Raw genomic sequence first — 20813 nt, 5'->3', positions numbered from 1 at the left:
ATTCCTCAACCGTGGAGCGTGTGCAACCGACCAGCTTAATCGCGTGCGAATCTCAGCCTGCCGGCACCAGTATGCTCACACTATGACAAGCTCTTGTTTTTCCAAGGCTGGGATACTGATGTCAGCTGTAGGCGCCATAGAAAGTAACAGAAATTTGCAAAACAACTGGGAGAGGTTGTAGCAGCTGCTACTGTATTCACTACAAAATCGAGAAGAACCATATAATATTATCTATATATGGGAAATCATGGCAAGAAGAGTAAAAATATATGGAAATCTCGGGAAGAAAAGTGCAGATATTACTCACTAGCAGCGGGGGAGGCTGTGCTACATAAAACACACATCTAGCTCTACATAGATAATCAAGTTTCATCTACAATGGCACAAGAAAACTGTATTTAAGCCGTAATAAGAAATATAAGGAGATTGGTTCCCGTCATTTTAAGAAACATCTGAGTATTTGGCTGGAAAAATATCTCATTCATCTTAATTGCTGTTTATTTTTTATATATCGTTTTTTAATAGCAGTTGATTTATTCAGGAAGTTTATCATCAATCAATTCTTTTTTTTTTCGATATTTCCCGATCATAGGTTTTTTTTATTGCAGTCACTGCTCACCATCTAAAATGTACTGTATTCTGCGTTGCTATTTCATATGAGTATTTCATTATATGTGTTTTTTTTCTTTCACCTTTTAGAATTTCCATCACTTAGGTATCGTAAGTTATTCCTATTATTTTTATACATCTATTTTCCACTTATCTATTGCTGGTTAACGCAGGCCTGTTACGTAATTTGCTAGGAGCATTCGATATTTTTCCCAACATCTTAGATCTTTGAGTAATTGCAGTTCATTAAATATTCTAAAACTTCCTTTCCATTCAAAGTTCTGCTGATTTCAAAGATTATTAGGTGTGCCCCCACTTATCTCTCGAGTAATGTTGTCGTACTGATTTTATATATTCCTCTAATTATTCTTGTAATTTCCATGTATTTGTCTCCATTTTGCGTGTCCTTCTCCTTGGTTAGATGGGACAAAGAGTTTTTTTTTAGTTTACTGTAATCACCTGAAGTCAGTTACCTTGGATCATTTGGAATTACTGAATGTACATTTCCAAGTGTTTTAAAATATTTTTCAAATATTGAAACATTTTGTACGTCAATACTGTAAGTGTGTGCCTATCATGAAGTAAAATATTTTATTATCCTTATTATTATTATTATTATTATTATTATTATTATTATTGTTATTAATATGATTAATATTATTATTAGGAGTTGTAGTAGTAGTTGTGGTTGTAGCAGTAGTAGGTGTAGTAGTAATAGTAAATATAATTGTAGTATAATGCGTCACATATAGGGGTAAGGAAAATAGAATGTATATCGGAGTATTATACGATTTGAAGGAAATCGGAGCTTATGGAAATCCCACAAGTCTATATGTGTCTATAAACACTTTTATGATGTTAGCAGCATTAAATATACAAACTTATTATGAAGAGATTTTTAAGCTATGGTAATGGATTATATAAATTACACAGTACAGTTTGGTGACGATACGAAAGTTGTTAACGATATAGACTGACTATCTCGGTGTTCCAAGTTCGAAAACCGTTCGTTCCTTTAAATATTTTTTAAAGAAAAAGTTCACTACCTTGAACGATGGCATTTACCTTCATACCGATACATTTCTATGAGAGGTCTTCTTAATAACATATATGAGAAACGAATAACAACAATATACGATGAAACACAAGATTCCAAGCATTATTCGAAAAAAAAAGTATCACATATCTATGAATTTTCAAGGAGAAACAATGGACTGTAATATATATAAACCGATAGTAAAAAGCCCTTGCGATAACGATCAATGGCTACACTTATAACAAATACGAATATTGTTCAAAGTCTTGGAGGGGATGTGTCTCACAGTTGATTTTTATCGATAATGTAGTTGATTAATTTGAGTAATTATCATGTATGGCACGTCTGTATCTTTTGTTTAATGCATAATAATTAAGATTTATTTCACTACTTTAACTAATAATAATAATAATAATAATAATAATAATAACGATTATTATTATTATTATTATTATTATTATTATTATTATTATTATTATTATCATCATTATTATCAATAGAGTACCAAGTTGTGACTTATAAATCAGTGAAATCGTGGCGAGTTGGTTTGCTCTTTAGCATATCCCAACGATATATAAGCTTTCAGAATGCATTGCATTCTATAAGAATTATATTGAATAAATTCCATTCTTTAAACACTTTTAATTATACATGACAAACTAATTGTTTAGCAGATCTCAATATATTAATATGCATAACGGATATAATAGTGGCCTAGTAAGCAACGGAAGAGACAACCGAAGGGATAAAACTGACAAATGAAGGGGAGATAACCGAAGCAGCAAAATCGAAGTTGCTTGCTAAGACACTATATATACAAATGTAGGACAATTTGGGAATAATTTATTTGGTTTGTAAATATAAGTTCCTTTTTTACTAATTGTCATAAAAATTAAATCTAAAATTAAATCGAAAACTAGCAAATGTACATGTAGTTTGTGTCCTATACAACCAAAAAATGAGAATTTCAATATTCAATTTGGGCACGAGTATAGATATATCCATAAAAAATTATACCACTTTTCGGGCAAATTTATAACCTCAAAGTTCCGACGACGATTGATTAGAATTAAATGAATAAAGGCACGTTGTAAAGATAATGACATTAATTGTGTAATAGGTCATATGCTATTTGCTCTTAATGTAGCACATTTTTCAAGAAGTAGGGATTACTTTTTTATATTAATTTGGCGTAGAATGAGCACCTACTTCATGGTAACTTTTTGGGGGAGTCTCTTACTTTTTGGAGGAAGACTATGTTTACTGGGGCCATGTAGATTACAAAACACCTACGTTTAAAATGTTGCTTTCTTTAGGTGTTCGAGTAAGCTAAAAACGAATACATCTTTTTAATTTAAATATATATATATATGTATATATATATATATTTACAGGTATTAAGCAAAACTATGCGCACTTGCACATACAATAGTAGCCGCCATATATAACATAAAGAAGTACATTGCTTAATACTCGAAATATTATCTATATACTTGATAAACACACGCGACATTGGTCATCAGAACACACGAAAACCTATAGAAATATGTTTAATTGCACGTTTTGTGTTGGTCTACCAGAACAAATAAACACAACGCATTTCTCATGGTGAGTTATACTGACAATATTATTTCAAACAGCATGAACGTCTAAAGGTTCCCAGTTATAAGTGAAACCACTGTGGTTCTACGAATCGTGGTGGGGTGTGATCGGTATGACCCGTGCAAACCTTCCCCATTTCATGTTTGGTTATCTTGCTATACTACGAGTGTACATGAAACAGTGTAAGTATGCGGATTGTTTACAGTTAAAAGTGACCCAACCTATCGCAACCCTGTTGTTTATGCTTGTAGAGTTTATCCAATCAAATCTTCACCTCTCTCATGGTGAGATTTCATGCAAACTTTCATAAAAAAATAATTAGTTATAACAATAAAAACAATTAGTAAGTTAGAAAATACAAATACACAAACCATAAAATGCTGTAACTGTAGAAGAAAAAATAAATGCCCTCTACAAAGTGCCTGTAAGATAAAAAAATGTGATTCATAGCTGCACAGTATAATGATTCCAAATATAAATTATGTTAATGGCAACAATATTTCGACCACACAGTTATTCAATAACTGCACCCCTTCAACCATTCTACCAATCAAATAAAAACGAACCTATTACATACCACTACCACTCCTTATCTACCTGACAACAAATATATTAAACACAACGTTATTTACTTCGTTTTTACATAGGGACTTATTAAACATAGGATTTAAACGCATAAACACTCTTTTAAACATCTCTCCCTGGTAAACCTAACTACTCTATCTAAACATATTTTGCGACTCACTGATAAAATCATTCCCTTCAATTTGAAATGGGGAAATATTAGGATCATATAAACCATTTATGCTGAGGGGCAGATTCTGTGCAATTAGTAGATAGGAAGCCCTTTCCATTTTAAAATACAATAATGATAATTAAAATAAAACAATTCTCCTTAATCTAAACGACGAACATTTTCTCTGGATGCATTCATAAACGTTGGTTTAGATTAGACAAATATAAACAATTATAAATCATTAAAATTGTCTTATTAATAATCATTTTTTAAATTTATAAATTAGTAACGTTGTTAATATTTTTTGGATTATTATTATTATTAGTCTATCATATATTTTACCATTATTTTCTATGTTATTTAGATATATATTAAACTTAGATTTTTATATGTTACAATTTTGATTAAGTTCCATAAATAAATGGCATGATTGCTATTAAAATATTATTATTATTTTTTTTATTCAATTACTACCAATAAGATTCTTTTAATTTTTTTTTACAAAGCAACATAAATATATAGTGTGTATCTCCCATTGATGAGTTAAATTATTCATTTTTCTAGCCAAAACTAATATCTACCTTTGTTTTTGAAATATGTTATTTAATTTAAAATTCGCCGTTAGTAACTAATCCAAACCGATGGGATTAGTCGATTAACGTTCCTTTAGAAATTTGTTACAGTTCACCATCTTCAAGAATTTATAAGCTACATTTACCATCCAAATTAATGCTTTGACGATGATACTTACGAATTTTAAAAGGCGAACCATAAAGAGGCATATATATATATATATATATATATATATATATATATATATATATATATATACGTTTATCTTTGTGAAATTTTCCTAATATCTTACTTAAATCTTACCTTTAAAACCAATTTACCTTTATGATTGTATTCTAATTTTTATCCTCAATTTATCTTACTTTGATTATCAACATCAAAAAATAAATCCTTCCTTTATATTTAATTATTTTACAGATAAATCTTCCTTACAAAAAATGTTAGGTTTATTTTTGGTCTCTTTAAAAAAAAACACCTACTATTTTTGCTAATGAGGAGACTTTGTTTCAGAAACTATATGTAAAAATTATTGTCTATGACTTAATGTCTATCTCAAAAACATCGTTTCCAAAACGATCGTACAATTTATGTACTTTATTGTGTTTCCCGTTATGAAACCGAATTTTAATTTTTAATTTTAATTATAAATTCTCACTCATCTTATTTAATATTTAAATAGCTCTAGGATATATATGCCTATTGATTTTATTATATATCTGAATTTCAACGAGTTTTTTTTTTTTACTTGTATTTTAATTACATTAGTGATTTTACTATCACATTGCATTAAAATACACTATGCTCTTTAAACTGATGTTCTAATCCGCATAAATATATATACTACTTTATAGTCGCAGTTTATAAGTAAGATAATGTAAATAATTTTCCTCCAAGACTTTTTTTTAAAAACATAGGTCTCATTTTACGGTTTGGAATTGTCTATTTTTTACAACATTTCAGAAATTCATGCTGAAATAAGATTTAATTATTTTTATTATAGTTTCTTTTTCAAAGTAAAAATCCATGTAAGAGAGAATTAATATTGGTTCGTTAGTAATTTAGATTTAAAAATCTTCAGACAACAAAATAAAAATATTAGGTTGTGTTTTTAATTTTTATACAAAAATATCTAGTGTTTATGATAAATCTGCAGTCTGTGTAAATTTTCTTTTTTCGAAATTAATAAAAATAAAATGTTTACTATTGGAAAGATTATTTGAAATAGTAAAGCTGATGTTGATAACCAATCTAAGTTATTCAATTGATTTCTCCTCAGCGTTCTAACAACAAATCTGGATTATGAAATGTATTTAGTTACAAGAAATGTCCACAGGTCAGAACGGTCGCTCATACTGAGAACATTGTCATGGTCTTGCGGAAAAAAAACACCACCACAAAAGCACAAATATGCACACTCACCCACACAGTCATATGTGTGGCTATCTATTATAAAACACACAAGCACATATGCGTACCTATACGGATATATATATATATATATATATATATATATATATATATATATATATATATATATATATGTGTGTGTGTGTGTGGGGGTGTGGGGGTGCGAGCTTTGATGCAAATGCAGTCTATTTACCTTACTTTCTGTTTGTAAAAAATAAAACGCAAAAGCATCTGCCACAGACACACACACACATATAATCCATATACCTATATACACACAAATATATAAGCATATATGTACATGTATATATATGCATATATAAATATATATACATATATGCACATATATATACATATATACATATATGCATATACATATATACACATATATATATATACAAATATAGATATATGTGCGCATATATATACGTATATACATATATATGTGCATATATATAAGTATAAACATATATGTGTGCATATGTATACATATATGCACACATATACACACACATATATGCATACATATACATACATATATAAGAATGTAAATATATACAGATATATGCATACATATACATACATATATATTCATATATATATGCATATATATGCATGTACATATATACATATATATGCATATGATGATTGCAACATCTTGTCAGAGGAGTAAAACTCCCTCAGTCACTGAAACTTCATGAGCCCAAAAAATGACATCTAGTCCTGCCAGCGAATTCACATGCTCAAGCAGACATGACACTAAAGACGGTCATTGTTATACATACACACATATATATATATATATATATATATATATATATATATATATATATATATACAAACGTACACCCATACATATGTACACATATCACACACATATATACATGCGTATATACACAATGCGCACACATACACATACCTACACATACATGCAAACAAACAAGACGGTCATTGGTATACATAAATATATACATGCATACATTCATGTCTATAAGCATAAAAATATATGCATATACATTCACATATTCATATATATATACATATATATGCATATATACAAATATATACATCCATATATACATATATACAAAAATATATACATCCATATATGCATATATATACACACATATATGCATACATATATTCATATATATACATATGCATACATATATGCATGTTTATATACATCCATATACATGTATATATACATATATATACATGTATATATACATAAATATGCATGTATATACATATATAAATACATATATGCATATATATACATATATAAATACATATACACATATATATACATGCATATAAATACATATACATATGTATAAATACATATGCATATGTTTACATACACATATATATACATACACATATATATATACATATACATATACACATGTACATGTATACACATATACATGTATACACCTATACATGTATACACATATGCATATATACACATATACATATATACACATACCTATCCATATACCCACATATAAATGCATATACATATACATATATATACATATATATACATATATACATATATATACATATATATGCATACACATATAGATACATATACACATATACATGTGTATACACATATACATATATACATGTATATACACATATACATGTATATACACATATACATGTGTATACACATATACATATATACATGTATATACACATATACATGTATATACACATATACATATATATATACAAATATACACACCTATATACAAATATACACACATATACACAAATATACACACATATGCATGTATATACACATATATATATATACAAATATACACATATATATACACATATACATGCATATATACACGCATATCTACATATATACACATACATATATATGCATATATACATACATATATACATGCATCTACATACGTATATGCATATATATACACATATGCATATATATATACATATATACATACATATATGCATATATATACATACATATATACATATATATATATACATATATACATACATATATGCATATATATACATACATATATACATATATATATACACATATATATATATATATACATATATACATACATATATGCATATATATACATACATATACACATGCATATATGCATATATATATACATACATATGTATACACACATGTATACATACGTATATATTTATACGTATATATACATATTTATACATATATATATATATATGCATAGATTAACATATACATATATGTATATACATGTATATACATACATATTGATCCATCTATATACATATATATATATATATATATATATATATATATATATACATTTGCTAACTTTCTAATCTGATAATTTCTCATCAAATCAATGTTCCGTTTTCTTCTATTTTATTTTCATTTCATTGTTTAGTAGAGGAGTAATAATATACCTATGTGCAATGAAACCTGATTTTGCTTTAACTCTGCTGTATTTCGATACGTTTTATTATTTTTGCTGATACTAAGGTTTTCTATGTTTACATATTTATATATATTTGTATTAATATTTTATTTTTCTTTTGTAATAATATATATATGCGAACATTAATATACACAAATATAATATCATTATTATGAAGTAATGCTGATTATGTTTATACAGAGATATAAGATTTAGGTATTATAGTTAATTCGGGATTTTTACTGTAATAAGAAACATTAGAATGACATTCAAACAATATATATGGCGGTTTTAATTCTTTCATAAATTGGCTTGTGCTATTCTCTTATTTAACGGTCGGCGATCACTCATTTGATTTGCGTTCCTAATAATGTTTAGCTAGTGTTGTTTTTAATCGGCATTACTTCATTGAATATTAGACATGAGCCAGATTTGTTTTAATAAGTTAAAAAATCGTAATTGAATAATTTTTTATGCTCTGCAAATGTTATTTTAGAAATGTAAAAAACGATCATTTTTGTTAAGATTTTATTTTGTAGTAAACTTTGTGCGCGAAACCTACATTTGGAAATTTCTGTAAATTACTACCGTTTTTTTCCAATACATCAGTTTTATTATGTTATTAGTGGTATTGCTCTCTCTAAGTATTATGTGTATTATCCTTAGTGGAATATTTTACTTTTTGTAATATAAATCAACATACTCATTTCATTGGTCAATAATTCCTACTGTTTGCATGTTTTCTACAACTGATACATGGAGTTTTTGCTTTCCTGATACAAGAAATTAAACCCGTTTCCGATCATCAAATAAAGTGTTGTGCTTAATTGATTTTTAAAAAATCGGATGTTCTGAAAAATTCGATTACATTTCATGACATTTTCAATTGATTTTTGTCAATGCATAGCATTCTAAATACTGTTTGAAGAGAAAAAAAAGTTTTGCAATAAAAAAAAATTCCTCCTAGAATCACGGGTTTCTATTTACTGGCTGGTAAACATTCCTAAAAGGTAAGTTTACGTAGAATTCATGTTGCTTCCCATGATATGAACTTCAGTGTCTGCAAATTACTGAGAATGCTTAACGGCAGGGGGGGTCTTTATTTAGATTCAAACACAAGTAGTCTATCATTGTGCGACTCTAAAATGTGGACGCCATATCTTTGTCGTTCTGGCCGTCACCTACTATTCTCAGGAAACTAGTCTATACGTACACATGCTAATGCATTTTTACGGTCATGTTGCAGAGCAAGCTTTTGAAAGCAGTCAGCATGCAGTTAACAAGGGCTGCACAATTTCACTACCAGAACAACTGCTTTCCAGTTTAAAGTTCTATTTGATTCAATGACTTTTCCATATCTGTATCCCGCGACTGTCTAAGACGCCCCCTTTCAATAACTGTGTGGTAAATCCTAGAAAAGCCTGGCAAAGTAAGTGTAGTAGTCATTACCTTTGTCTAGAAATTAGCTGCTTGATTACGTAGAGTATGATGTGCAGCGGTTGAAATTATTTTATCTGTCCACCAGCGTTACTTACATTGATAGACACCAGTTCACCCGGACAGTTTAACATTTTTCCTGTATGCTGACGACCAATTTTGGGAATGTTTAAAATTGTATGACCTAAACTGATTGATTTCCGACATAATCCCAAGGAGGATCGGGTCAAAGATTCTTCTTTTAATTTAAATTATTTTTGCATTTAACTTAAACTTCTTAATGGTCAACATGTATAAACAAACAAGGAACAACAAAAAGTATGTAGACATAGCTCCAAAACTGTAACTAATTGTAAGGAACAAATATCATTTTTGGATTTAGTACATATTTCTGCTAAATAGGCTGAAAATGGGCTAAAAACAAATTAGATGTTGACCAGTGATTTTTATTCTTATTTTACTAAAAGGAAAGATTTCACGCCATTCTCTAAAAGGGTATCCCAAATAGAAGTAACCAGAAACTTCGTCTGATAAAAAAAGTAATTTGTTGGTACAAACAATACCAAGAATAATAAAGGATAGCGTATAAAAGAAAACACAGGCGAGGATATAAAAAATGCATAAGCCTAATGTATATTTACGAGACTAACACGCGGAAAAATTATTAGTAATTAATTGTCATATATATTTCATTCGTTACCGGGACTCGATACATTAAATAGAATCCACCTTCATTTGTTCATAGTAGTATAAGTATTGTTCAAATTCAACGATATTTTTGTGCATCTAATAATTTCAGTTAGTACAATCGTAGTCACAAACAAACCAGACAGTAAACCTCAGATTCTACATCAGAGTTGCTCGACTTATATATATATATATATATATATATATATATATATATATATATATATACACACATATATATGTATATGTGCATATAAAACAACACTTTCTCCTGTATGTATGCATACATAAAATATAAATAAATATATATTTTATAGGAAAAGTATCCGTCGTTGAGTGGGTTCAAAAACTGCCTACAGAAAATGGACTCTGATTTATGACAGTATGATAGGTTATGAAAAGGAAGAGTTGTAAAGATAAAGCTTCGAATTTGGAGGTATGAAACCCATAGCAAAATATGATGAAAGTAAAAATAGATAAACCTCATAATTTATTGTACCAACCTGCTCACACTGAAAGACTTATCACAATATTCTCTGGATCTATATTAAAAACTTGTTAAACTCTTAAATATTTCAATTCTATGGAGGTCAGGTGCGAACGAACACCCCATAATATTATTATACCACAGTTCTTCAAACTGAAACATAATTATTAACATATACTTACGCAGATAGATATGAAAAGTTTTTATTAAAGTTTGTGCCTATTTTCATTCTATGTAGGCCAGGCGCGAACCAGACAGACCCCCCCAATGTTATTATACTGTCCCTACTTAAGTTACAACATATTATGTAAGTGTTCTTATTTACATCTATATAAAAAAATCTTGTAAACGTTATTTTTTTCTATACTTTGTGGACCAGCTCGAACGCAGATACCACAATTGTAATTAACCACCTTCTGCCAGATCAAACATACCCATTCCTGTGTCTCGATAAATCTTCTATCATTATATGTAATCAGTTTTTTTAAGATAGTCAACCATATAGGAACCTATTCGTGACCAGCCACGCACACACAGACTTCCAGCTTTATATTATAGATATATGCATTCACATGCACACACACACACACACATTCCCGCACTTACAGACACACACACACACCCACATATATACGCATTTCTATATGGTTCTAGTAAGCACTAGGAACTATGGGCATAACACATACATGGTTTAATAACGTTGATATTTGGAAAAGCCAAATTAACCGTAATTCTTGCGACTAGACACTAATTTGTATATTTTCCGAGCCATGCCAAAATGTATCAATTATATTCTGGACACGAACGCTTCCTTTAGAAAAGCCACCGGAAACAAAGCGTAATTTAATCAGATCTTGATTTACAAAACAAAAAAGTAATTTTAATTTTGTTGAAAATCACTCCGAATAAAATATCAAAAGGGTGACTAATTTACAGTCAAGGAACTTTCCTATAAATATAGTATATAATCGTATTATTATTATTATTATTATTATGTTTTTTATTATTACTATTATTATTATTATTATTATTATTATGTTTTTTATTATTACTATTATTATTATTACGTTTTTATTATTACTATTATTATTATTACGTTTTTTTTATTATTACTATTATTATTATTATTATTATTATTATTATTATTATTATTATTACGATAGCGTGTGTGTTTTTTCTGTGTGTCACGCTTCCCGGAAAATTTGATTGGTTGAAATTTAATTACGGAATATACATTAACTACAGAATACACATTTACGAATGCCCCGGGAAGCATTCAATTAGCGTGTTCTCACCGCTATATTTGTTTGGAATGCTATCAAATTTACGGTTTTATCTTTCAAACGTTGTAAAGAAATAATTGATATTAAGTTATTCCGTAATAAAAAAATGATAATACCTGTCTATCCGCCGGCCGGGACAAACATTGAGCGGGTACTTTTTTATTGTGTTTTTTTTACATTTGTTTATTCAGAGAGAGAGAGAGAGAGAGAGAGAGAGAGAGAGAGCGAGAGAGAGAGAGAGAGAGAGAGGGAAGAGCGATAGCGAGACGCTGATTTCATCGTTAATCAAAATATTATTGCTACTTTACTACTAATTGCTATTACATGTAAACAAAAGCAAAGATGCATATCTGTTATGAAACCTCGAATTGTGCGACACGTTATTAGTGAAAGGAAACTGGTTTTAGTACATAACATATTTTTATAAAAACATTTACCTTATATATATATATATATATATATATATATATATATATATATCAAATGACAGTTCCTTTTTCTAATACTTTTTATTAAACATTGTTTTAACTAAAATAGTTTCATGAAAAACTGTTTTTGGCACATAAAATATTTTAATCTTCGCCGATATATTTGTTTTTAATTCTATGAAATATACGGCTTTATCTTTCAAAGTTGTTAAGAAATAATTGATTATAAGCTATTTCGTAATGAAAACACGATAACACAAATCTCTTGGCCTTCGGGGACAAAAATTGAGAACTAACCAACAATCACGAGTTTGTTTGGTCAGCAACCGAGAAGGCTAATATGCTTGCCAGTCGTTTTGCCTTAAACTCCACACTGAACCCTTAAATCTACCCACTAGCTGACTTTCCTATGCGGACAGGCGCCACGCCAAACGATCTTAAAATCACCCCTACTCACGTGCATGCTATAAAAACCTTGACACTTCAAAACCATGATGACCCGGTCTCATCCCCAAAAAAAGTGATCCGTCGACGTAGCTCCAGTTCTCTCCAAACTCAACAACCAATGCCCTAATGAATCTTGCTTTTCAGTCTATTGGAAAACTGCTTCTTTGGTACTACTATTCGAGAATTCTGGCGAAAGAACTGACCCATTAAATTATCGACTCATTAGCCTCCTCCCCCTTTTTGGCAAACTATTTGATACCTTAATTAACCATGCTCTAGATGCCAAACCAAAACTATGGATCTATACAAGCCCGTTCCACAGCAGACAGCATAACTGTAATCTCTTAACCTATATTCCATTCACTGGACAAAGCGAGGGAGGGCAGAGTGATAGGTCTAGATATATCTAAGATTTTTTGACAAGGTATAGCATGAGGGTCTCCTTAGGAAAATTAGAGCATACGGTGTCAATGGTAGCATACTTATAAGTAAATCCTTCTTAGATAACAGAAACATTCAGGTTGTCCTCGATGGTTGTACATCTAAAAAATATTATATAAATGCGGTAGTGTCTCAATGGTACATGCTGGTCCTCTATTGTTCCTAATTTTCATAAATAACCTCCCTGACAAAACGGTTTGTGAGGTGGGTATATATATGCTGATGACATCATAATCTATAACAGGCACGACAGGAAAACAAATGAACACATATCTAAAGAAATGGCAGAAACACTAGAGGATTGTCTCCAATCTGTAGTGGAATGGGGGACAAAAATGGATGCTCGCGTTCAATGCCGGCAAGACTAAACTTGTTTTCTTCAATAATTACAAGAAACCTTCTCTACCACCAAGAGCAATGGCCAACACCTCTTTATCTGATTGTATATCTTTCAAACTCCTTGACCTAACGTTCACAGGAAACATTGGTTAGAACAATTACATTGAAAGCATTGCCATGGCCCCTGCGGAGAACGTAGGCTCTCTCTACCGTGCTAGAAAACTAGTAACACCCAAAAGTATCCTGTACCTCTATAAGACCACCATTCGCCCATGTATGAAGTATTGCTGTCATATTTCGAATGATGCATCTGCCACTAGTCTCACGCTCCCAGAGAAGGTTCAAAGGAGAGTCGCCAATGTTATAGGCCCTGAAATGACATCTAAGCTTCAGCCTTTGTCCCATCGACGAAATGTTGCATCCCTCTTCCTGTTCTACAAGTATTTTAATGATGAATGCTCTGACGAACTGTAAGCACGTGTGTCCCAAAAACACATGCGACCAACACGACAGGCAGCTAAATCGCCCCACAAAGTATAGATCCCTAGATGTAAAGATCTTTCTTATGCAGTAGTTCCTTCCCCAGAACCGCTATACTTTGGAATTCCATTCCAGGCCCTTGCTTCCCCAACTGTACTGACGTGCAAAAGTTCAATTTTAACGTGAACCAACATCTTGCTGCCCAAATCCCTACAGAGTACCCCTGTAATTATTGTCCTTATAGTAGCACCGTACACTAAAGTGGCAATATGTTTGGGATGAAAATGTAATAAAAAAAAAAATAAAATTATTTGTCTTATCGATGTTCGTTTTTTTTTTTTTTTTTTTTTTTACATTATGGTTACGGTTTCGATTATAGCTGAAAGAACTAAAGTTATATATAAACACATTCTTTTTTCTTCATAAGTTTCGGTTTCGGTGTAAGCTGATGCACCCTAGCCACATGGATATATTTTCATTTTTTGAAATCACAAGTTAATGATATATGAGAATTGATCGGGAAGGTGCTCTTACAATGATATATACGAAAGCTGCATAAATTAAAATATCATGTTTACGCATATTTTACAGCAAGGCTATGCCGGGTATCCCGGCTTGTTTAGATATATATTTTTCAACTGAATAAACATATGTATATATAAAATATATGTATGTACTTATTGATTTGTAAATCGCCACTTGTTCTCGTCTTTTCTTGCCAACAACGACTATATTTCATTCCTCGCATTGTGTCAGCCTTCTAAATCTCTACTACGTACATATATTTTTAAATTTTAACAAAAGAACTACAATAACATCAGGGTGTTTACATTTACGCTGATCGTCCACAAATATGCCAACATCAATATATTGCATATGAAAGAGTCAAGTGTGGGATTTCCCCAGACACCGCTAGTTATTATTATTATTATTATTATTATTATTATTATTATTATTATTATAAATCCCTCGCGTGTAGTTTTCTCAGAAGTACTCAAAAGCAATCACTTACTGAAAATAACCAGTATGTTCTCGGTGCCTTAGTGAAAAATGTAATCATATATCTAATGTTGTATTTTCCTTTAATCCTAAGCTTAAATGATTTATGTTATTGCAACAGCCGATTACCATTTGCCAATTCTAGTGCCTGTTGTTTCAGTGAAATAGTTTTCTTATTATTCTACCAGAAAAGGCTTGTTGATTCTCTTTTGAAAAGTTACTTTGATTTCCTAGCTGTCGTTTGTTCTTGCTTTCTACATTATTCTCTTTCCAGCATTCGAGTTAGTAGATACTGTTTGCAGTAAATATGGATGGTTATACGCATTATTCAATAGTCCCAAAATTCAGTTGTTTTCATTATTCTTTTTCATTTTATCTTAAAAGCTATTCTTTCTGCTTCCATTATTCCTGAACGTTTTTTAAAATACATTGATGAGTGATTCAGTGCTTATTAGATACCTGGTGCTATGGTTATTTCTTCATGGTACCTCCGGTTTAAATATCTTTATTATGGTTATTATTATAAGCAATATTTATCATTAGAATTTTTCATCGCGTATTATAATATTTATAATATATTGATAATTAGCAAGCAGGTACACTTCAGTATGATATATAACTGTCGAGTACTGATTTGAACAGGACATTTCAATAATGTATTGCTAACGTGCACAACTAACTCAAAACCTTGATTTGCTCATAGCCAACAACGCAAACATATCACTGATTAATATAACGTTAAGGCAATGCGTTGGAAAAATACAATTACACCATAACATATGCACACACTACAAATAGGAGCTAATTATAGATTGTGTGTTTTCATAACGTAATTAATACTTTATTTAATTAAACATTGTTAATGTTCGCTAGTGCCTTGATATAATTAGTATTATCGCAGATGAAAATATAAAACTCTATTAAGCATATACTAATAGATATATGCCCGTTTGGTCGCCTTTATTGCTTACGCTGCAGGGTTGGATCAGGAAGATCGAACATAAACTATAATTTAAGACACAGAGGAATGATACATAGGAAAACGATACAATAAATAAATAAATTATACTACGTGATTTTCTATTTCTTGTGAAAAACGTACAAACAGTATATTTCTTAGACAAGAAAAATAAGATTGCCTTTCAAACTGGTAAAAAAGAATTAATGTCTGAAATATCGTTATTATGAAAATAAAACACATGGATACGCATCCACACGCATATATAATTTGAAGTTGTAATTTTTCACAGGTAGGGTAACCAGTGATATATAACGAAGTTTATACAAGAGTGCTACATACAGCAGTAGAGCAAGTTACATTTTAAATTTGTCTTTACATAAGCAGGAGTTTGTTGCTACAAAGCCATAAGCATGTTTCAGTCTACTAGTATTTACTAACTAGATACCTCTTCAGGCAACAACCCTTATTTTCGGAAACTGAATTCTAAATAAGAGCGAAAATTAACTATTAGCAAAACGAGATTTTTTTTTAAATGGGTCATAAGGATGGAGATTCAGCTTCGCGGAGAACAGGGTTGAATTGGGTGCGAAATTGTTAGGTTATTTATTTTGTATTTTTATATTTACTTATGTATCGGTGTCTTTATTATATATATACATATATATATATATACACACACATATATGTGTGCATATATATATGTATGTGTGCATATATATGTTTATGTATATATATATATATATATATATATATATATATATATATATATATAGGTGTGTGTATTTTTATATGCATGGTTTTACCCTGTTTAGTGTAAAGACAGACCCCACTAACTGCAAATCATATATCCGCCAATAAATTCAACCTTTACCTTTGACATTTACTCCTTATCTGAAATGGAACACGCATATAAAGGCTGTTGCTCAAGTCGCTAAGAAAATGGTAGGATCCTTCTACCGCTCCAGAAGATATCTCACTATTGATGCAATTATCTATCTCTATAAAAGCCAAGTATGTCTAAAGATGGAGTACTGCTGCCACAGCTTGGCCGGAGCTTCAAAGCACTGCTTATCCTGCCTTGACAAAGACAAAATAGACTTCGTGGCTTAGAGGGGGATGCTCTCTTCTCTTCCTTGCAATCTCTCTCCCACAGAAGAGACGTTGCGAACCTGTCTTTGTTTTATCGTTATTTCATTGGCAAGCCCTCGTTCGAACTCCAATCTCTGGTCCCCCCTCGCCAATCCTTCATCATAAACCCCCGTCTCACAAAACATCTCTCTCTCTCTCTCCATATATATATATATATATATATATATATATATATATATATATATACATATATATACATATACATATATATATATACATATATATATATATTTATATATATATACCTACATATATATGCATAAGTACATATATATACATATATATATACATATTACCGTATATATACACATATATACATATATATACATATATACACATACATATGTACATATATATACATATATACATATATATACATATATATACACATATATATACACATATATACATATATATACACATATATACATATATATACACATACATATACACACATACATATGCATATATATACACATACATATGTACATATATATACACACACATATATATATATATATATACACATATATATACATATATACACATATATATATATACATATATATACACATATATATATATACATATATACATGCATATATATACATATATACATGCATATATATACATATATACACATATATGCATAAGTACATATATATACATGTATATATATATGCATATATACATACATATATATAGTCATCCACATACAGTACTGTTTCGCTGTTTCACAGCTCATCAGTGCGGCTACACAGGACACTTCCTCAAGCCAGGATTTAAACCCGACCGTCTGTACGACAGTCAAGGCTCCTAACTATTAAGGTACGTGCGGCTGCTGAGCGAGTAGTAATTTTAACGAGAGTATGACATCGTCCGAAATACCTCCTCTTGATTTGTCTACACAAAGAGCGTTGCTTATATGCTAATGGTAATTCGTGTATCACTTCTCAATATGCTCAACTCAAAATTATATATATATATATATATATATAACGGGATTCAACAGACCCGGATAAATTCCTAACCTCTTCTCAGATATAAGTATATTAAATTAAAGTGAAAATAAAAAGGGATGTTCATGACACACTGACCCTCAAAAGTCTCAGACAGGCGACGAACAACATATAAACACGCCTCATGCTTGTTAATAATAACATCGGAGTAGCTCTTGCTTAAGAACCCAATCCCCTCAACCCACGACCCTTACAAACTCTAACCTCTAACAACAACAGAAAAATGAATAAAGACCCCAATAAATAAGTTAATAAACAAACACGAAAATAAATAACCTTACAAATTCGCACCCAATTCAACCCTGTTCTGCGCACAGCTTAATCTCCACCCTCATGACCCGTTCAAAAAAAAAAAAGCCTTATCTTGCTAAAAGTTAATTTTTGCTCTTCATTTAGAATTCCGTTTTCGAAAATAAGAGGGGTTTCCTGAAGATGTCTCTAGTTAGTAAAAACTAGTAGACCGAATCATGCTCATGACTGTGTAGCAACAAATTATTGTCTATGTAAAGGCATATTTAATATATATATATATATATATATATATATATATATATATATACACACACACATATATATATATATATATATAGGTTTCATCACAACAGAAAAATATAACACTATTCCCGAAATATATGCTAATGCCAGAAATGATAAAAATATGTGTCTGATACTGCAACATGTTTTCAAATATTAGTGTTAATACAATCAGAATATACTCGATTTCTCCCAACAATTAAAGGATTAATTGGGAGTTCGATACAACAATGAACCAATATATATTGCATTACGCATAATTAAGTAAACAATGGTGTCTTACAATCTACAATGATCATAAGAACTTGACACTATAACGCACTTTTAAATGAGAAAGTACAAGAAATGATAATCTAGTCTCCTTATAATGATGTGATTCTGGTGATTGTAACAAACGTGCGTATGCAACAGTGCGTATGATAACAGATAATACGCTAAACGCATATACCATTACAACAAACATGTTCATCGAGTAAGTTGCTGAAATCTGTATTTACTAGAGAAGTATACAACCAGCAAAAGAAAAAACAAAATTCTTCGTGACATGTATTAAAGTTTTCGTATTACTAAATCTACAGCAGATGTGCTCAGTGCTATATCTCAATGGAGGCTTCTTTTCTAGGGCAATTTCTTTTAAGATTTCAAAGGTCTTTTTCAAAGTCTACTTCATAAAATGTCCACCTACGATATAGCTGAAAACGTTTGCTCTAATATTAGATCATAACACTCTCTGAGGTTTATAAATATAGTGGTTAATGAGCAGAAATCAGAAGATCACGGTATTTATGCTGGAATATATCAGGAGTCCATCCTTGGCCTAACTCTGTTCCTGATTCATGTCAATGATCTCCCAAATTTCATCCCAAAATCATTCGTAGATATTTATGCTGGCAATACTTCCATCTATGGCAACACTTCAAAGCTGCATATTACCAAGTTCTCTCTGAATCTCTCGTCTCTTATCTGGAGCACGTGGTACAATGAGGAAAACGATAGCTCGTTAAGTTTAATGCTATCTTTACATTATCAAAGTTCTGATAACCATTTGGCATGTATTGAAATAAATGGCTCTCGTCTTTGGAAGGATTTATTTTTTGAAAGGTTTGTCGGTTAGATTTGTACTCTTGATCTGAAATGGAACACGTGCATCAAATCTGTTGCCAAGGTCTTTGCAGAAATGATGAAATACTACTACCGCTCCTGAAGATATATCACTTCTGATACAATTCGCTACCCTCATAAGAACCAGACATACCAAAGATGGAGTATTGTTCCCTTATCTGGTGGGGAGCTGCTATAAGATCATCATGCCTAGAAAGAGTTCAAAATAGACTTCGTAGTCTAGACGGGAATGTTCTTTTCTCTTTCTTGTAACGTCTTTCTCACGGATAAACGTTGCGAGAAAGTTTCTGCTTTATCCGTATTTTCATGGAAAGTACTCGTTTGACATTAAAATGTATGCACATTCCGCCAAACCTTCACGGGAAACACTGAAAATAATACCAATAACTTCTCCCACTTACTATCTGTCCCTAAACCTAAATGTAGAATCCATTAACAGAACTACTTTCTTAGCACTCCACGCCTATTCTCTACCGTCTTATTGCTTTCCAGCTGAGTAAAATATAGTCGGATTCGAATCCAACGCAATTGTGTATATCATAACTTCTGTTAACAGCTTGTGCACCGTC

The sequence above is a fragment of the Euprymna scolopes genome, chromosome 3 (assembly GCF_053919585.1).
Source record: "Euprymna scolopes isolate OS-2025 chromosome 3, ASM5391958v1, whole genome shotgun sequence".
Lineage (NCBI taxonomy): Eukaryota > Metazoa > Mollusca > Cephalopoda > Sepiida > Sepiolidae > Euprymna > Euprymna scolopes.
The sequence above is the reverse complement of the archived record's forward strand: the minus strand, read 5'-3'. Positions refer to the sequence as shown.